Consider the following 22,254-nt stretch of genomic DNA (forward strand, 5'->3'; position numbering starts at 1 on the left):
GGGGGTCTGCCTTCCCCAGCATTAGAATCGAGAGCTGACGGGTCTCGACTGCTGCCGGGTTTGCTCCCCTGGCAGTTTCGCTTCCCTTCGTTGCAGCTGCTGCCAGCAGCACAGCTAGATCTCTCCACCTCTGTTTCCTCCCTCCTACCTGCCAGGATGAGCACCAGTGGGTTATAACTTCATACGTTGGACTTCCCTATAGTTTTATTTTCTGGAACCTCTGGTTATTTCTGGTTTTACGGTAGTTGTAGTCCTTCTTAGTTGTGGAGGGAGACAGAACGTGTCAGTCTAAGCTTCCATCTTGGCCAGAAGTCTCGAAAGGCTTCTAAAGTGCAGCTTTTTGCTGAGTTTACAGAATGTGAAATTGTATACATAAGCTAGGTTTTAATATGCCTTAAATATTTGTTTTTTTTAAAATAGAGTATGCCTTAAATATTTGTGTATTTTTAATTAATTTCAAATTGTTATTAAAGAGGAGGGGTGACATAAACCTTTTTTTCACTTGAGCTGTAGACTGTTATTTTTTTTATAGGTACTTATTGTTATATTTTATAAAATTAACGTTTGGGTTTTAAATAAGGAAAACTAAAAATACCAGTGAAATATTTATTTTCTACAGTTGTTCCTACTTTTCTGAATAAAGTGATTGTTTGCTACTGTCCTCTTGTAGGTAAAATTATAAAACATCTAACTTAAGTGAATCTGAACTGTTTTATATATATGTGTGTGTGTGTATATATATGTATGTATGTATGTATTTTAAATGTTACAATTAATGTGTAGGACAGTGTTTTAGGAATTAACCAGCCAGGAGCATAACTCCTGCTACCCCACAATAGCCCCTTCTGGGAAATAGCTGGTTCTTGGACTAAGTAACTCAGACAAAGTGAAAGCTGGTCTTTGGCCAATAAAGCAACTCAAGGTTACTCCTCTCCCCTCTCCCATCCATATTCTCTGTCCCTTCTGCTGCATCCTTTCCATAAACCTGTGCTGAATCGAGTAACATCTGGATATCTAACTCCCTCCTGCTTGGGGATTGCTCTTGCCCATTTGTTTCGGCAGGTCCTTTTCAACACCAGGGAAAGCCCCTGCTAGTTCATCTGGATGAGACTGGTGGGCCCTATCTATTATACCTACACAAATTCAAGTTCCAAAGAGCTACATTGGCTCATTTATTTGTATCCCTGCTCCAGGCTCCCAATACCCAAACTATATAACATAGACTCCCTGCAAGCAGAGAATTTGGTAAATTTGGCCTGGTTACTCTCTCCTAGCAATCCCTCCAAGCCTTGCAGTGTGTTTGGCACGTGATAAGTGTTCAATAAACAAATTTTGAAGGAGAGAGGATCGTGTTAAGCGAAGAGAAGACTGGAAAGGGACTTAAAATTTGAAGGTTTTCCTACGTGTCCATGAAAAAAGACAAAACAGCAAGTTTGGGAATATCATTATTAGCAATTACTGTTTTAAAGATATATAGAGAGATACATAGAGAGAGATATAGATATATTTTTAAACAGAGAACTTCTAGTTTCATAATTCTTCTTAGTGTCAGGTGTTTTAACTAAAAATATCACTGCTTGCACCAGCATTGCACCTGATCAAGCAAGAATGATTTCTCCATCTTGTCCAAATATAAGATGGTAATGTGCAGAATGAATCTAAACTTAAGTTTCATTTTATAATCTGCTATCCTGTCATTGGAAAGGACAGTTTTGAAAGGAATGAAATTATGCTTTTAAAATTTACACTATGGGAATTTAGTATATTTGAATTGTACATTACAATATGAAATTAGTACTTATAATCTGAAGTTATAATTTTTACTTTGATGTATGACTTCATAGTGATTTTCATTTTTGTTTTGGTAACATTAAATACAGTATATTGTCAGAGCCTTAAGAGAGAAGTTATAAAATTTGAATACTTATTAGATTTTATGGAAAATGTTTTGTTTAAGCAAGCAGTTTGTGTAAATCTCTGATCTAAATTAATATAGAGGCATTCATTTCTCGTATAAATACTTCGTCTCACTTTTAAAATGTTATTCATAAATATGTGAAGGCTACCAGCCAAGAAATCAGCTTCTGTTTATTCTTGTCTCTTTTGATTTGGAGACTAGTTAGAAAACTCTCAATACATGCTTGCTGAATTGTAGAATGGTTACTTTATTTTGTACTTATTTGAAAATTAAAACAATATGCCACCTATTTTCATCTCTAAACATTAAGATAGAAATTGTCTTTAAAGAATATGACATCTAAGTTACCTTGCAAGACAAACTATCATAAATCAAAGGCCCAAAGACAAGAAAAATGAGTAGTCTCTTCATTATAAAAATTCTGTTCCATAGTAAGAGCGTAGGGACCATGTTGCATTGCTGGGGAACAAAAAACAGTGTCAACATGATAACCAGCATAGCTTTAAATTCTTTTCCTGCAGGAGTAGGCTATTTTCCTCTGTCTCATTGCTTCATTTACCTTTGTACTTTAACTTTATTTAGTTAATTGCCTGATGACCATCCCTATTTCATACAAGAGTCACATAATTGTTCATTTTTTATAGAACAACCCCATGAGAGAACACATTTACTTGTCTTTAAAGAAAAAAGTATTTACTATCTAGCGCCACATTCCTCACTTTATATCATAGTGCTTATATACCTGTGGGATTCTTGGATTATTTCTTAGCCCTTATATTGATTTTTGACTCTCTTCTAGGCTATAATCCTAAGCATATCAAATTATGTACACAAGCTGCTAATGTAGGTTCTCTGTGAATCTTCTCTAAGAGGAAGAACTTTCTTTTGTTATTTGCTTTTAGTCTGCTTTGTGCCTTTAATATTTATGAACAGGTTTATTGTAAGGTACCAATATTATTTCTTAAGTAAGGGACTTTAAAATTTACAGTTAACTTTTTCAGTAGCCATGTTAAATCTGTAATCACTGAACATGAAAGATTGCTGTTGTTTTAGTAGAAATGAATAATTATTTTACTTAATTCTTTTGTAGTAAAGCCTAGATTTCACTTTTTTACCCTAAGTTATCAATGCACCACAGAAGTGATATGTTTTCTTTGCACACTAATTCATTATGTTGTTCACTTCTTTCACATACTTTCGTATCACGTGGCTCTTTTAGTTATTTATTGCCCATGAGGGCTTATGGCTGGCACTAATCATAAATTATCAAAGAGTTAGTTTTTCCTAAATAAATACAAGGGCGGACAAAAATAGGTTTACAGTTGTGAGTACATGAAACGCAGAGTTCATAAAGCTAAAACTTGCATGTCTTTTTCCATATGAACAACTGTAAACGGCACTGTAAACCTATTTTTGCCCACCTGGTATGGTATATGAAGAATAGAGGAGACTAAACTAGAGAAAATGGTCAACTAAAAATACGTTGACAATTCTTGATGAACTGAGGCTCCTGGATTGCCATAGAATAGTGACAGCAACCTAAATCTTAATTTTTTCACACATTCTCTAAAAATTCATACAGATCAACGAAGAGATCAGATAAAACCAACAAACCATAACCTATTCCTCCAGCATAATTAGGAGACGGACTAATACCTACAGATTATTTGGGAGAGAAAGAAATATACAATTATAGCTTCAGAGCTCATTTTGAGAGTGTTCAGTGAAGACTGCAGAGACTAACATGGAAAAGGTGAAACGAGAATGGGTTGAACCATGAGTCCAGGGGGGACAGAACACAATTAAACTTGCCTTTAGAAAGAAAAAGTCCTACTTTGCTGGTAAAATAGAAAGAACTGGTCTTAGATTCTATTAGAGCACTGGCTATTGGGAAACCAAAAGGAGGAGATTTAATAAGAACACAGGACCCTAGGTAGGAGAGTGCCACTTTTGTGGATGAAATTGCTCTCCCTTATAGACTTGGTGGCGAAGGGAAAGAAGGAAGCAAGAGGGGGAAGTTAAGTGTTCTGTAGAAATAAGAAAACCATAAAATAACTCCCTTTGGTTTGAGTTCAAAATCCCCAGTGTTCACTCATGGTCCCCGCCACCTGCCCGCATAATTCCAGTTTGGCTTTGAATATAGTCACTTTTTCTGCTGACTTGAACACAGTTGTCATTCTCCCCTAAAGTGGCAGATTGAGTTTGTTGAGCAGGTTGAATATGTCACACAAGTAAGCAAGTTTTGCGACCCATTCTGTGTCACTGAAGTGTGCTGCCAGTGGTGACTTTTTCTGAAAGTATTTCTGGAGCGGCTCTTTTAACTCAAAAACTCTGGCCATCTCACTTCTGTGTATAAGAGAAGATGTGTGTGCTCTGCATCCATCTCCTCACAGAGCTGCGCGAACAGATTTGAGGTAAGGGCATGTGCTTGAATGTGGTTGATCATTTTAATCACATTTTGCAAAACATTGTTAAGTTCAGGTGACATTCTTCAGCTAGCCAGCATTTCTCTATGGATGACACAGAGCATAGACTCATTCAGAAGCTACCTCTTTGACCCGAATAGTGAAATCAGAAAGCTGTCCGGTCATGGCAGCCGCTCCATCTGTGCATATTCCGACACAAAATGACCAATTCCATTTTCCTGATATGTAATCATTCAAAGACTTGAATAGTTCTGCAGCTGTGTTGATGGTTGGCAGCACAAATGCACGTAACATATCCTCGTGCACATCCTCCTGAAAAGTATATCGCACAAAAACAAGCATTGTTGCCTTGTTGTCAACATTAGTAGACTCATCAACCTGGATTGTGTACCATGGTGACTCATTAATCCTCTCTAACAATTGTGCCTCAGTATTGTCTGCTATTTTGTCAATTCATCTAGTTATGGTGCTAGCTGAAAGAGGAGCACATGCCACTTTGTGAACTGCAGCCTCTCCTAAAAGTTCACAACAAATGTCCTTAGCAAAAGGTAGGATCAACTCTTCAGCAACAGTAAAGGGCTTCTTAGCTTTAGCAATGCGGTTAGCCACTAAGAATGATACTTTCAGTGCAAACACATTTGATGAAGTGGTGGCCTTCAGTACTAGCTTCTGTTCTTCATGTTGACATTTTTTCTTTTGAAAAACTCCAAAGACTTGTCTTTTAATGCATGGTGCTTGGTCTCCATGTGGTAAAGCAGTTTTGAAGGCTTCATGGCTTCGTTGGATAGCCAGTCACCACATATTATACAAAGTGGACTTGGAGAATGTGAATCACCTGTTGCAATTAACCTGTAACTTAAGTAGGACTCTTTATATTTTGTTCTAAATGCAGCCTTGTTTTCGTTGGCAGTCTTACAGTCTTCTGCTGTCTCACCATTGGGTCTTTCCCCTTTTCAAAAAAGCTCTCCAGTGACGTTGGTTTTTACTCGTTTTGGCTAGGGTTAGCATGTGAGCTCACCAAAACTGTGGTTGAGACAAGTGTCCAGTGTAGGAGAGAGGTGGGGACAAAAGTGGTAAATAAAACAATGGATGGGCCACATGCAGACTAAAAGAAGTGTCAGATTCTGACTTAAAGCCTGCCACCAGATGCAGCTTAATTTTCACTTGCCACTCACTGATCAGGTTTTGATTAGTCTGCAAGCAATTGATTGATTATGGTCTCTGTGCAGTCAAACCTCTCTGCTAATAATAATCTGTATTTGCAGCCACTCCCCAGCACTAGCCTCACCACCTCAGCGCCACCTCAGATCATCAGACATTAGATTCTCATAAGGAGTGTGCAACCTAGATCCCTCGTTTGCGCAGTTCACAGTAGGTTTCGTGCTCCTACGAGAATCTGATGCCTCGAGAATCTGATGCCTCGCTGATCAACAGGAGGCAGAGCTTAGGCGGTAAGGAGAGCATGGGAAGAGGCTATAAACACAGATGAGACTGCTTGCTCCCCCTCCCAACTGTCGCTCACCTCCTGCTGTGCGGCCTGGTTCCTAACAGGTCATGGGCGGTGTGGTCCAGGGGTTAGGGACCCCTCTTGTAGAAGAATCTGCTAAACTCATGCTGTCCAGTATAGCATCCATTCTCTGACAAGGCTATTAAACATATGAAACGAGGCTAGTCTGAATTGAGGTATGCTTTAAGTGTAAAATACATACTAGATTTCAAAGACTCAGTACCAAAATAATTAAAATACCTCATTAACAGTTTTTAAAATACTGATTACATATAGAATCCCATTTTTTAAATTTTGTAAATTATTTATAAATGCTTGATTTCTTCTAGTGTGGGCAGCCGTTGATCAAAATAAAAATAAGTTTAAGACTTGTGCCAGCCAGTATAATATGATGGAAAATGCAGCTTAGAGACAAAATCATTATTATCATCATCAATAAAATATAATTGGGTTATTCATTGTAGGAGAGGATATTTAAAATAATGAACCTTAAGATGATCGTTCTAGGGTTACATTCTAAGTATATTCTGTGTGCTTAGTGAAAATCAGAAAGAAGACTAGTGTATATCCAAATATATTCATACCAGGACTTTCTGGAAAAGGGATATGGAAGTGCTTGAATCTGATTGAAGAGTGAGAAAGGCCATCTATAAATCTCTCCCAGACCATGAGATTAATAACAGAAGCAAGAATATAACTGTCATACTGGGTGCTGTTTGCCCTCTGATATGCTTTAAAAAAAAAAATGGAATGCTTCACGAATTTGCGTGTCATCCTTGTGCAGGGGCCATGCTAATCTTCTCTGTATCCTTCCAATTTTAGTGTATGTGCTGCCCAAGCACGCACTGGCATGCTTTTAAGCACTATACCTCATAAGAGCCCCCTCCACCAAAACAGTTCTCATGTGCAGTCTCCAGAAGGAGATAAGCCTCCATTGGTATATGTAGTTGTGATTGAAGCATTGGCAAGAGGATCTGGGTTTTCTGTTTCTGTTTCTTAAGTTTGCTAAATTAAAAAACAAACAAAAACAACTTATGTACCTAAAAGAGAGTAAAATAAATAAGAGAAATGTGATTTGAATTGATGCTGTATGCCAAATATATACTGAAAAAGACCTACCATCCTCTGCTGGCTGGGTGGCTCAGTTGATTGGAGCGTGGTCCCATACACCCAAGGGGTTGCAGGTTCAGTCCCTGTCAGAGCACATATGGGAGGCAGCCAATCCATGTTTCTCTCTCACACCCATGTTTCTCTCTCTCCCTTCCTCTGTCTTTGAAATCACTAAAACATATCCTTGGGTAAAGATTAAAAATAAAATCTACCATCATCAACATTTATAGTACCAATACTGACTTAGTGTCACTAACTAGTACACTTCAAGTTATTGTTGAGGGAGAAGTGATTGTTTCGTGTTGGTATGTCTTCCTAACATTCTTTTTCTACAGGGTTCCATGTTACTGCCTCTATAGCTAGCTGTGGGTTGTTTGTGGCCATATACTTCATTGATGTTAACTGATTATCTAAACAGATAAGCACTAACCCAATGTCCTGAGTGTATCAAAGAATACGAGGCATGAAAATTGGGCTTTTAATTAGAATAACAAATTGGAAATGAATTATTATTAGTATCTGAATAAAAATTATATATTTTCAACAGAAAGCTATAATTTGATATTTAAAGGGAAATGGCATAAATAACAAGTAGATTGATTAAATTACCTGTTTTCAGTGTCTTTGCTGTGATTACAGATATTTGAACCTGATATATTAAAGATATGAACAGTATCACACTTCTCTTCATCTTCTATTGTACTTGATAGTACATGACAATTGTGTTTCCTCTAGAAAGCTTTCTTAACATAACATGGTCTACTGCTTTCACTTTACCTCTTGTAGTTCAGATTTCTTGAGTATGCATTTTGCATTACAAAGGAAACATTCAAGTTTTACCATTACGTAGACTTTGGAATCTATAAATGAGACATTTAGGGGAAAAATAAAGTCAATGAATTTTTTTTTCTAACAGAAGCTTTTATGGTAATATATTGTCTATTCTTGTTGTAACTATTTGATTTTATTATGTTCAATAATTTATTGATATGTAGTAAAAGATGACGATCTAATTTTATATTTTTCTATATGGTCAATTTTCCCAGCACCATGTATTGTCATTGCATCTATTCCTTATTGGTTGATGATGCTCCTTTTATCATATAATAACTACTTAATACAATTGAAAGAGTTTGGGGGTTTTATTCTGTTACACCGATATGTCTATTACTGTGTTGTAACCATGCTGTTTAATTATAGTAGCTTTATGGAGGAACTTTCTCTTTATTAACCTATCTTTCAAAAATTTTTATTTTCATGGGTTTGTTATATCAGAGAAATTTTGGAAATAATTTGTCATATTACTGAAAAATCCTATTAGAATTGTGATAAGCTATAAATTAATTTTGAAAGAACCAAAACCTTCTCAATATTTTGTCCATCAATCTAAGAACATATATTTTAGCTTTCTTTTATTTGTCTTCTTTTTATGTCTCAGTAATATTGTGTGTTTTGGTTCATATGCTTTCCATACATTCCTTATTTAAAGTATTCTTATGTATTTTACTTTTTTTGGTTGTTGCAAATGGATTTTTTCTCATTGTAAGTTTTAAGTGATTATTGTTGGAAATGAATTTGAAAAGCTTTATGGATTTTTAAAAATATTTTTATTTGTATCTACCTTCTGAACTCACTTATTAGCAATAAAATTTTAGCTAGTTCTCTTGGATTTTGAAATCAGACCATATATGAAGTGATTTTTTTTTCCCTCTTTCCCTCATGACTGTATTTGACTTACTGTGTTGGCTTGAACTTTTGGCACAATAGTAAATAATGGCAGCCCTTCTAAAGCTTTATCAATTCAGTATAAGATCTCTTGATTTAATATCGAAGTCCCTTTTTGTGTTAAGAAAATAGTCTTAATTAAATTTTTTTTAAAGTCAGGAATGGGTACCTTTAAACCATAAATCCTTAGCCTAATCAATTAATATTTTAAGAAGTAAATATCCACCATTTTTATTACTTTAAGGTTTGTTTATAATAAAATTATTTGCTGGGACCATTAATACTAGCGAAACTCTTTTTTAAGAATGGAAAGTATAACAGTCTCATTATTTTGAGAAAGGTAAAAACGCGACTGAAATACAAAAAAGATTTGTGCAGTGTATGGAGAAGGTGCTGTGTCTGACTGAACTTATCAAAAGTGGTTTGCAAAGTTTCTTGGTACTATTGACATTTTGGCCAAACAATTCTTTGCTGCGGGGCTGTCTTATGCATTGGAAGGTGTTTAGCAGCACCCCTGGCTTCTACCCACTAGAAGCCAATAGCAGGTGATGGCCGACATGCTCAAAATATCCAAATCAATAAAGTTATTGGTGAAAATGAAAAATGTGTCTTTTATTCTATGGGAAAAATTAAACTGACTTTTGGCCAACCCGAAAGAACATTGTGTGCTAAAACCTAGACTTTGAATCCATACAGCTCTTAAAACAAAAACAAAAACAAAACATTATTCTGCTTTTCAGAGCCTTGTTTTGGTGGTTTATTACAATGAATATTAAAAACTAGGTCTTGAAAAACCTCAGTAAAATCAATTATAGATTCCTGTGTAGAAATTCTAATATTATACTAATGGCATCATTCCTCACTAGCTGTTATCCCAACATATAACTATTATACCACACAATCCATTTTGATACTTGTAATAGGTGCTTTTACATGTCAACTTGGTTGGGCCTTGGTGCTCATATAGTTGCTCAAACATTCTGAATATTTTTGTAGGGGTGTTTTTAAATGAGATTAACTTTAAATCCATAGAATTTGAGTAAAGGAGATTGTCCTCCATAATGTAGGTAGATCTCATCCAGTCAGTTGAAGGCCTGAATAGAACAAAAGATTGACCTCCATAATGTAGGTAGATCTCATCCAGTCAGTTGAAGGCCTGAATAGAACAAAAGATTGACCTCCTTAACAAACAATACCCACCCACTGCAAGAGCAAGAGATAATTCTGTCAGCAAACCACCTTTAGAGTTGACAGCATCATCAGCTCTTCCCTCGTTTTCCAACCTGCTAGCTCTCCCTGCAGATTTTGGACTTGCCCTGCTCCATAACTATGTGAGCCGGTTCTTAAAATCTTTCTCATGTATGTGTATCTGTCTTATCTATCTATCAATCACAGTGATTTTCAACCTCTGTGCCTAAAGAATTTTTAAAACACGCAATACCTGGTTATTTAGTCAGAAGCACTGACCTCTTTCCCTTAGTCTGTCAAAGAAAAAAGAAAAAAAATGACAACAGCCAACACAATAACAGCCATCCAGTGTGAATGAATCAAAATTATATCTATGTTTTTTATCAGATTGTCAAAAGGAAAAAAAATCTTTTTGGTGTGCTTCAGAATTTTAGTAATGAGTTTGTGTGCTATGAGATGAAAAAGGTTGAAAATCACTGATCTAGATATCAATTAATCTATTTTATATAGACCCTAATACATTACTACTCCTAGAAAAGAGGATCCCTTAATCCTTTTCAATAGATATTTCCAAGTAAGCACACATACATGCCACACAGATATATATTATAAATTAGACCAAAAAAAGATTGTGTGAACATTGATACAGTCTTTAATTCAATCAAGGCATTCTTTTCAAGCCACTGAAAAAATACTGCCTGCCTTAGAACCTTGTTAAAGTGTGATCCACAGCTTAGCACATCAGCATCCTCTGGGAGCTTATTAGAAATATAAAGTCTTGGGCTCTACCTAAAACTACTGAATCAGAACCTCTGGGGATAGGGCCCAGGTATTTGAGTTTTAACAATCTCTCTAAATAATGTTTATTTATAAAGTTTGAGAAACATTGGTCTGAGTCAGTGATACCCAATGTGAATATGTGAGCCACATACATAATTTAAAATTTTCTAGCAGGCAAGTTTAAAAAAGTAAAAAGATCCCTAACTGGCTTAGCTCAGTAGGTTGGGCATTGTCCCACAAAGCAAAAGGTCACTGGTTTGATTCCCTATCAGAGCATATGCCTGGGTTGCGGTCCATGCCCGCATTTGAGGGTGTAAGAGAGGCAACTGATCGATGGTTCTCTCCCTCTCTTTCTCCCTCCCTCTCTTTCTCCCTCCCTTTCTTTCTCTCAAAATAAGTAAAATATTGTTTAAAAAGGTAAAAAGAAACAAATGAAGTTAAGTTTAATAAACATTTTAGGTATATAATATATATTATCATTTCAACATGTAAGCAATGTAAGAATTGAATCAATACCCACATGTGGTTAGTGGAGACTGTACTGGATAGCACAGGTCTGGAACCATGCCAGAGTGGTTCATGAACCAAAAGCATCAGCATGTATATTAGGGTCACTCAGAGCACAACACAATATAACTTAGTTCAGTATGTTTCATGTAAAGTAACTACTTCTAGCATCTTCTAAAACAATTCTTGTTTTTAAAAAAGGGTGAAGGAGATTAAGAATTACAAGCTGCAGTTATAAAATAGGTTACAGGGATGTAATATAGGCAATATATTATTGACTATAGGGAATATAGTCAATAATATAATAACTATGTACTGGTTACTAGACTTATCATGGTGACCACTTCATAAGGTACATAAATGTCTAATCACCAGGTTGTATAGTAAACCTAATATTGTATGTCAACTATAATTTTTTTAAAAATTCAGTCAACAGTTGAAGAGTTGATTGTTTTAAAAAGCTGAATTAAGTACTAAAGCCAGACCTATTCCTATTGCCTTTTATTCTTTTACGATGATTCCTTTTTGATTTGACAAATCAAATACATGCACTTTTATCAGACACTGAAAAATACCTCTATTATACTACTTACTATGATAAATTATAACTTTATGTTTATCAGTCTCCAACACAAAGTAATGAGCTCTGAGGGCAGGGACTAAATTTCTGCCATTATGAGGAGATAGCACTCAACGTTTGGGATATACTAAATAAATGCTCAGTGTTGAATATATGAATAAATAAGACCTGAAGATGGAGAGATATGCAGTCTGAATCTTCACCTCATCAAAGTATAACATGACAGTACAAAATGTTCCAAATCTAACTTTAAACTAGTTATTTAACATTTAACCAAAGTAGTGTGACATATCATGGCAGTATTAACTCAACTGAATATTCTGAAAACCTAATGGTGTGTGTACATTTTGTAAGTGAACCTTTTTAAAGATATTTTTTAAATTTATTTTTAGAGAGAGGGGCAGAGAGGGAGAGAAACATCTATGTGTGGTTGCCTCTCGCATGCCCCCAACTTGGGACCTGGCCTGCAACCCAGGCATGTGCCCTGACTGGGAATTGAACCAGTGACTTTGGTTTGCAGGTTGGTGCTCAATCCACTGAGCCATACCAGCCAGGGTGCACATTTTTTTTTATTATTTTTTACTCTAGACATGAGTATTTGATGTGCAGGATCATGAAATGTCACACAGTATTTTCTACTGTGCTCTAATAGCCCTATATAGCTAGAGTCAGAGGGAAAAAATGACTTTCAATCTACCTAAATGTGCTAGCTTCTTAAATCTCAAAGAAATATGCAAATTAATTGTTTGTTTTTCAAGTAATGATAAAACAGCCCAAATTTCCAAGTAAATATCTGACAACAAAAGGCACTAAATATCGCTGGTTTGATTCCCAGTCAGAGCACATGACTAGGTTGCACGCCAGATCCCCAGTTGGGGGCGCGTGAGAGGCCACCGCACATTGATGTTTCTCTCCCTCTCTTTCTCCTTTCCCCTCTCTCTAAAAACAGATAAATAAAAATAAAAAGTAAACTTGTTAAAAAATAAATTTTTAAAAATGGCACTAAATACTATTAACATATATTTTTTAGAGAATATTCTCTGCATTATATTGCCCATTATATGAATATTACCCTAAAGAAGCTATACTTAAACTTTACTAAAAACATCAAATATTCACATTTCCTCAGTTATTATTGATTTGTTATGAGAGAGTAAAATGACAATAACCACATGTGGTTAAAAATATGGCATATCATACGTTTGGCTTTAATATTTTTCATCACACTCTTATTGTAGAGCAAATAGAAAATAATGTGTTGGGTTGCCCAAGAAGTCCATTTAGTTTCTTCCGTAAAATAAAAGCACATTTTTTCATTTTCACCAGTAACTATTGATTTGGAATTCTCAGTATGTTGGCCATCTCCCGCTATTGGCTTCTAGTGGGTAGAGGCCAGGGGTGCTGCTAAACATCTTCCAATGCATAAGACAGCCCCACAGCAAAGAATTATTTGGCCAGAATGTCAATAATACCAAGAAACTCCGCAAACACTTTTGACATATTCAGTCAGTTACAGCACCTTCTCCATATAGTACACAGATAATTTTTTGTATTTCAGTTGCATTTTTACCTTTGTGAAATAATAAAACATAATATGCTGAAAATGTGCATTTTCTTCCATCTTCAGTATTAAAGTAGCTGCACAAAAAGTCACCAATTTTGATGTGTTTTTTTTTTTCAATGCAACGCTGATATGACAGCTGTCACAATATAGTCTAATAAAATTGTTTCCAATGAAGTTAAAGTCAACTTCATACAACCATCATACAGAAAAAACTAAATCAACATTTTGGCCAACCCAATAAATTGTGTGAAGTGAGTTCATTTTTTTAGATGCTTGTAATTTTCTCTTCCTGTAGTTAAGTGTTACACATCTTTTCTCCTCATTTGCTAAAGGAACAAACAGAATGTTTTCATTTGGCTCATTATATCTTAGATGTGAATTGTTCATCTTTTCTTTCTGATGTGTGTGTGTGGGAGGGATAATATAAAGGCAAGGTAATTTTCTACAGTGCTTTCTGAACGTTTATGGAACATTTTTGTATATGTTTGCTTTAAAATATATATAATCTAGGTCTTGATTAGCTTAATGCAAAATGAAAAGTTTAGCCTCTGCATGAGCTAGTGATTGGTGGGGAATTCTACAAAAAGACTTTACTTCTTGATGAGAGAATTCTTGAAATATAAGACAGTCATATAAGCTCAGTCCTTTTTTTCTGTTAGACATAATTATAACTACTACAGTATCAATAGATGTAACTTGGTTGCTCCCTCTTTAGTATTCTGTAACAGTTTATACAGTCTTCTATCCTCGCAAATTTCAGTGTGTATTATATATTCCTTTCTCATTTGTTCAGTTATAAACTACTTAAGGGGAGGGTAATTATACTGAACTAGCATTTATTGGGTAACACCATGTATTTGTTACCTTGCCCTGGAGAGTTTGGATAAACAAGTAATAGATAACTTTTAATATAGTGTAATACATTGTGTAATAGAGCTGATTACAAAGCATTGGAGAAACAGCTGGATTCAATTCATAGTTGTTGAGTCTTCCAAAGTGTCATAGAGGGACTGACATTTCACCCAGGTCCCAATGGATAAAATAGGTGTTTTGCAGGCACACTACTCTTTTCCTTCTCCTACCTGTATTTTCTTTAAACTTTGGATAATATCAAGCATCTGTTTTCCACTTCTCAGTTCTGATAGCTTTCAGCTGCTAGAAAAAATATAAATCACCCAGTGGCATGGAATGCTGCTATTACAAATTTAGGGTATCTAGCCCCAGTTAGTAAGTGCTTTTACATATTCCTTCTTTGTGGAATATATTTTTCTCCTTTACTGCTTATTAGAATATGCTTTGCTATCTTTTAGAATTCAGTTAAATGTTACCTTGTTAATGAAGATTTCCATGACCTTACATAACCTTCATGGTGGCATCAGTCACAATGAATTGTGATCGTTTATTAAAATCTCTTTCTTACTAGACAGCTCTCTGAGAATATGACTTATATCCTCTTTATATTATATTCCCAGCATAGTAGGGACTCAGTAAAATTACATTTTTTTGTGTATGATCTTATCAACTCCCAAGTTTTCAACTGCTAAGTAGGTTCTAACAACTTGGATACATTTACAACATTATGTGTGAGTTTTGGGGAGGGGGTGATTAAAATGAGCATGATCAGAGAATACTGGATTTTGAAAAAATGGTGTACTTTTTACCCAGTTAATGTGAGAACCCGGGGATTGTGGGCGGAACATTCAATCATAGGAAGCAACATACACAAATTGCAGCAGTTGGGGGAAGCCTAGTTCTATTAGAAACTGAAAAGTGTGGTATGGCTAGCAAAAAAAAAGTGCATTCAGGGAAGATGATACCTGGAAAAGGGAGCAAGAGGTTAAATTATGAAAGACTTATGCCATGTGTCTTAGTCCGCTTGGGCTGCTATAACAAAATAGCCTAGATTGGTTGGCATTTAACAGTTCTGGAGACTGGGAAGTCCAAGATTAAGGTGCCTGAAGATTCGGTGTTTGATAAGGTGTGCTTTCTGATCATAGATAGCTGTCTTTTTGCTGGAACCTTACATCGTGCAAGAACTGAGGCATCTCTCTGGGATCTCTTTTTGTGAGGTCACTGATCTCCTCCTGGGTGAGGAGCCTGTCCTTATGACCTGATCACCTCCCAAAGGCCCTACTTCTTAATAGCATCACACTGAGGATTAGATTTCAATATAGGAATTGGGGAAGCAGAAACGTTCACTCTTTAGCACCATGCTAAGGGGAACCATTGAAAGCAAACGAAAATCAGATTTGTATTTTTAAAAGAGATCTATGGTGGCAGATTTAAAGAAGGGTTGGAGGATAGTCAATAAGAAAAAAGGAAATCTTTTTCTGAGAGACAGAGTTAAGGATAGTTTACATCATGGTTAAATTTAAGTGTGAAGGAGCAAAATATTTACACTCTTGATACCAGGCAAAGGTATAAAGTGATGGAGAAGACGACGTATATAGAGGGAAGTAGTAAATGTTTAGAATTACTGGCTTAGGAAATGTGACAGGGAAATGGCTAGAGTTAAGTAAAACATTACTGAACAATGGATATGGTCCAATTAAGATCATAAAATGTGAATTTATTGTGGTACTAGCTAACATATTTAATTACATAGCATTTTAAAATTAGAGACCAGGAAGAAATACATGACTGGGTTGTTCCACCGTCAGGAATTGAGCGGCAAGGTAAAATGGGTTTTAGGAAACTTGCTGAAGACATTGATCGTTTTATTCAGAGTAGGTAGGAATGAAATGAATTATGGAAAGGGCCAATAGATTGGGAAGGAATAAGTTGGAAGAATAAAGGTTTCAATGAGGTTAAAAAATATATTCAATAATAAAGAAATAAAATACATGATAAAAAACTGTGATCAGAAGTTAATTTCCAAATTTACACTTTTGACACAGAGCAGTTCTAATGATAATGGGACCCTGGCGTGATTGTGTGGTGGATTATTAAAGAGCAGTAGAGAGTCAGGTCATTTATTCAAGTCAGGGAATGTGAAGCCAAGTTCTTAACTGCTTTGTGTAGATTCATAGTTCAGGCACATAGCAAGAATTGGAGGGGAGAGAAACCCGAGAGCAAGCTCCAGTGTATTTGATGGTTGTTAGAATACTGGTGATGAGATTGGGACAAGTAGAATGTCACCAGATGGCAGAGAAATGAGAAGTTGTTCTTGAGTAAAGCCAGAGGACAAATGGTTTACAAAAGAGACTTTCAGCTAAAAAAATACCAACCCAAGCTCTTGGGGGTAGAAGGTGAGGAAAAGAGCTGCGTTGTGCCTGAGAGCAGTGAAAGGAAGAAGATAGAATTTTGGGAGTGTCTGCTATTTGTTTAGAATAGTTTAGACTCAAAGGGCATTGTAAAAGGGGGTTCACAGCTAGTTCTGAAGGAAAAATTCTGGTGTAGGGAGGGTATCGTGGAACATTCTTTAACTGACCATCTTACAATTATTTTTGTTCCGATTACTTTGTATGGCTTGGGAGATTATGATCTATTTTCTCATTTATGATCTTTTCTCACCCTCTCTTCTTAAGAGAGTGAATTCTTTTTTGACTAACATTATTTTCTCTGTTCTCCTGAATTAGGCACTGTCAACAGACCTCCTTCACACTTTAACCCTTACCATTTGTGTGAAACTGCTTTCTCACTTATCTTAGGACATTTTGCTTTGACCTTTTCCCCTGTTGGTTTTGTAGGATTTAAATTTGGTATTTGTCTTATGTATTACATGGAGACATAAGCTATTGCTCTAGTGCCATTATATTTCATAAATTCAGGACCAATTTGAAAACCTTTCAGCATTCATTTTAAGGTGCTACATATTATTATTCTCTACATTACTATTTCCCAATCTTTCTAGGGTATTATATCTGAAGAGCACAGACATCTCCAAATTGGGGGGCAAGGTCATTTTGCCAGTTCTTTTAGGTTCCTAGACACAATTCCAATGTATAGGAGGAAAGGGATTCCCTCACACCAACAACAAGAAGTGCTCTGGACAGTAGGTGGGTGTCCGACAATTCACCTTAATTCTGACTCTGTCTGCCCGAAGATAGCATCAGATTCCACAGGCCAAAGGTCCAGCCCTACACGACTGCTTTCTGCCCCTCTGTAAGATGCCATCACAAGGCCCCGCGTTACCTGTGCTTCTGTCCAATGGTCTGTAAGTTGGAGGTTCCAGAGACACTGTGAGCTGTTTAATTGTTTCTTGTCCCCAGGCTTACCGTAATGCCAATTTTAAGTGACTCCTTACTCTTTCCTTTTTGTCTGTGTACGTTTTTGTTTTCCTGGAAAAGTGGAGTAAATTTTGCATCATATTGTCTTGTTTGCAAAAAGTAATATTTCCTTAAGTGGGTTCCTCTCATGACTCATTTTTTAAAGATGCTCTATTAGGAAATAATTTGTTTATTTGAGAAACAGTATATATTCCTGTAGGCTTAAGGTAAACTTTAATAAATTAAGGTCTTCAAAAAAATCTTCCTGAATTCTATATGCCAAATTTCTTCAGCTTTGTTTACTTCATATTTTTCCCCCAAGGCATTTCACAGTAGGATGGAAATGGGTCTTTTACTAAAAATATTCCTTCACTGTGTTTTACTGTATTCTCATTCTCTTAGTATGAAGTGAGCAAATCCATATTTACTATAGAAACCATATTTTCAGTATTTACTTTGAATTTATAGGTGAACAATTCTAGGTACATAGTCTTCTTTTACCACAATCATTAACACAAGACCTCCTACCGTTTATTCTTTCAGTAAATATCTTTCTTTTATTTTTTAACTATATAGCTCTTAATTTTGTAACAACTACTTTATAGCCTAGTTACTGTTAGTTTCAAAGAAAATAGTCAGACTAGCAGCTCTCCTTGCTTATTCTAGTGATGATTTCTAGACACATAACTTCTCCGACTCCCACAGCTTATATTATCCCTGAAACTGAAATGACTACAAGACTATCAAAATCACTTGTAATTTTATAAAATTACTCTCACAACTTAAACTTTTAGTAAAACCTGTTTCTGATAGTGAATTAGTGTGTATAATGGGTCTTTATTCTGCTCTTTTTCTTTTCATGACTGATACATCTTTTTCTTCATGTAGTTCATGTTTCTATTATTTGCTTAAAATTCTTATTGGGGGTAAAAAAAAGGGCTCTCAAGTGAAAGAAATATAATATTATTTATTTCCTCTGCCCACTTTAAGTACTTCAGTTTTCTTCTGGAGACATTAATTTCTCATTTGTCTTGCCCTTATTTTGATGTTATACCCAGTATATTTTTCTTATGTGTTTAAATCTATTTTAAACCTGCTTCACAGTCCTTATACTCATTTCCCATTCTCTTCTTCAATCACTGCCTCAGTTTATTTATCTCAATATACTGTTTATCCCTTTATTACTCATTTGCCTCATGTCAGTTCCTACTCCTGCAAAATATGTTATATAGATTTTTTTTTTTTACATAGTAAGTTGGTGAATTGGATCATCTTCTAAATAACAGAGTAGGAAAAGCTGTGGACTAGTAATCAGATAACCTAGATTTCATTCTTTTTTTTCTGTATAATCTTATCATAGGGCCTTATTTATGATGTAAAGAGAGCATGAACTATCATGCTTATCTCACATGACCTGTTATAAAAATGGAGAGATAATATGTGTGAAAATGTTTTGAAAACATTTTTAAACGCTTTCAATGTAAATTTAAGATAGAGTTTTAATGGCAGGCAAATATCAGTCAGGTACTTTTAAATAAGGACAATGAATCTGAATAGGAATTAGCTAAAGTGGTGTGTGGGGGTGGCATTTCAAATACGGAAGATGAGCAGTGATATAAGATGATGAATTTGGATTATTGTAAGTAATTTAGTGTGACTAAAGTGTAGGTTCAGTGGAGGAGTATCAGGAGATAGGGTTGAGAAATATTATGGATGTGCTTGAATGTTTACTTAAAAGTTATGGAGAGATGTCTGAAGATGGTGACTGAAAGGAGGAAGCTACACTACCTTTATCCCAGGACCAAAATGGAATACTACTAAATTATAGAAAAATTATCCGGAATAACCAAATGAACGCAAGAGAGACAGCCAACATGAGAAGACAAAGAAACAGGCCTCAAATAAAAGAACAAGAGAATTCCCAGAAGAAGAACTAAATGACATGGAGGCAAGCAATGTATCAGATAGAGAGTATAGGGCAGTGATTATAAGTCTACTCAATAGCATGGAAAAGACAGAAACCAGAAAAAAGGGAGCAGTCATAAATAAAGAATGCAGTATCTGAAATAAATAATACATTGGAAGGAATAAGCAGTAGGTTAGAAGAAGGAGAGGATCAAATCAGTGATCTGGAAGACAAGGCAGAAAAAAACACCCAGGCTGAGCAGCAAAAAGAAGAAAAGAATTTTAAAAATGAGGAAAGTTTAAGAAACCTTTGGGACAACATGAAGCATGACAACATCTCCATCATGGAAATACCAGAAGAAGAGCGTGAGCAAGGGATTGAGAACCTACTTGAAGAACTAATGACCAAAAACTTCCCTAATCTAGTAAAGGAAAAAGACACACAAGTCCAGAAAGCTCAGAGAGTCCCAAACAAGGTGGACCCACACCAAGACACATCATAATTAAATGTCAAAGCTTAAAGACAAGGAGAGAATCTTAAGAGGTTCAAGAGAAAAGCAGTTAGTTACCCAAATGGGAGTTCCCATTAGACTGTCATGATATCTCAAAAGAAACATTTCAGGCCAGAAGGGAGTGGTGTGAAATACTCAAGGTGATGACCTACAACCAAAGCTACTTTTGTCATCACCAAACCAGTACAGATGTTAAAGGGTTTGCTTTAAGATGAAGAAGAAAGAGAAAACTTTAAAAAAAAAAAAAAAAGAGGAAAGTAGTTAAAAGTAAAATGGCAATAACTGTATCTCTCATTAACCACTTAAATGTAAATGGCTTAAATGCTCTAATCAAAAGACATCTGGTATCTCAATGGATAAGAAAACAAAACCCATATGTATACTGTCTCCAAAAGACTCACCTCAGAATGAAAGATACAGACTAAAAGTAAAGGGATGGAAAAATATATTTCATGAAAATGGAAAGAACCAAAAAAAAGCTGGTGTAGTAATACTTATATCTACTTTTGACTTTAAAACCAAGGCTATATTAAGAATCAGAGAAAAGCACTACATAATGATAAAGGGAACAATCCAGCAAGAGGATATAACCATAGTAAACATTTATTCACCCAACATAGGAGCACTTAAATATGTATGGCAAATTCTGATGGACATAAAGGGAGAGATCAACAGAAATGGAGTCATAGTAGGGAATTTTAACACCTCTTTGACTTCATTGGATAGATCTTCCAGACAGAAGTTCAACAAGAAGACGGTGACCTTAAAGGACACACTAGATCAAATGGATTTAATTGATATCTTCAGAGCATTTCATCCCAGAGTAGCTGAATATACATTCTTTTCAAGTTTACATGTAACGTTTTTCTAGGATAGACCACATATTAGGACACAAAACAAGTCTCAAAATTGACATCATAACAAGCATCTTCTCTGAAACTAGAAATCAATGAGAAGAAGAAAACTGAAAAACACACAAGGACATGCAAGCTAAATAACATGGTTTTAAACAATAAATGGACTAACAGTGAGATCAAGGAAGAAATCAAGATACCTTGAAGCAAATGGAAATGAGAACATAACACCCAAAATCTGGGACACAGGGTAAGAAATCCTAAAAGGGAAATTCATAGCATTACAGGCCTATAAAAAAAAATTAAAAAATTAAAAAAAGCAAGAAAAACTTTAAATAAACAATCTAACTTTACATTTAAAGGAACTTGAAAAATAACAGCAAACAAAGACAAAATTGAGTAGAGGAAGGAAATAGTAAAGATCAGAGCAGAAATAAATGAAATAGACTAAAAAATGGTACAAAAGATCAATGAATCCAACAGCTCTATCTTTAAAAAGATAAATAAGAATAACAGACCTTTGACCAGATTAATCAAGAAAAAAAAGAGAGAGGACCCAAATAAACAAGTTGAGAAATAAAAGAGGAGAAGTAACAACTGACACCAAAGAAAAACAGAGGATTGTAAGAAAATGTTATGAACAACTGTATAGTAACAATTGGAGAACCTGGACAAGATGGATACATTCCTAGAAACATAAAGTCTTCCAAAACTAAATCAGAAAGAATGGCAGAATTTGAATAGACAGTTTCACCCAGTGAAATTGAAACAGTAATTAAAAAACTCCCAACAAACAAAAGCCCTGGACTGAATGGTTTCACAGGTGAATTTTACCAAATAGTCTAAGAAGAATTAACATCTCTCTTTCTCAAACTATTTCCTAAAATTGATGAGGAGAGAAGACTCCCAAGCTCATTTCTGAGGCCAGAATTATTTTAATTCCAAAACCAGATAAAGACACTATAAAGAAAGAAAATTATAGGCCAATGTCCCTGATGAACACAGATGCTAAAATCCTCAACAAAGTATTAGCAAACTGAATACAGCGATGCATCAAAAAGGTCATACACCATTATCAAGTGGTATTTATTCTGGGAATGCAACATTTGCAAATCCATAAATGTGATACACCACATAAACAAAATAAAGGATAACTACCACATGATCATATCAATAGGTGCAGAAAAAGCATTTAATAAAATCCAGCACCCTTTTATAGTAAATACTCTCAGCTAAGTGGGAAGAAGGGACATACCTAAACATAATAAAGGCCATATGTGACAAACCCCCTGCTGCATCATACTCAATGTGCAAAAACTGTAAGTGTTCCCTGTAAGAACAAGACAGGGATGTCCACTTTCACCTGTCTTATTCAACATAGTTCTGGAATTCCTAGCCAAAACCATCAGACAAGAAAAAGAAAGAAAAGTCATCCAAATTGGAATAGAAGAAAAACTGTCTTTATTTATG

The 22,254-nt window shown here is 35.4% G+C and overlaps 1 protein-coding gene and 1 non-coding gene across 6 annotated transcripts in view; one reads left to right on the forward strand and one right to left on the reverse strand.

Moving 5' to 3' along the window:
• RAP1GDS1 (Rap1 GTPase-GDP dissociation stimulator 1) overlaps positions 1–22,254 on the forward strand; it is a 141,345-nt gene that overhangs the window by 20,832 nt on the left and 98,259 nt on the right. The window lies entirely within an intron of this gene.
• On the reverse strand, positions 6,591–6,693 carry LOC150019322 (U6 spliceosomal RNA). The gene has a single exon (XR_016509377.1). It is a non-coding gene; the product is annotated as a U6 spliceosomal RNA (small nuclear RNA).

This window comes from Furipterus horrens, unplaced genomic scaffold, assembly GCF_987537825.1.
Source record: "Furipterus horrens unplaced genomic scaffold, mFurHor1.1.pri manual_scaffold_2, whole genome shotgun sequence".
In the NCBI taxonomy this organism is placed as follows: Eukaryota; Metazoa; Chordata; class Mammalia; order Chiroptera; family Furipteridae; genus Furipterus; species Furipterus horrens.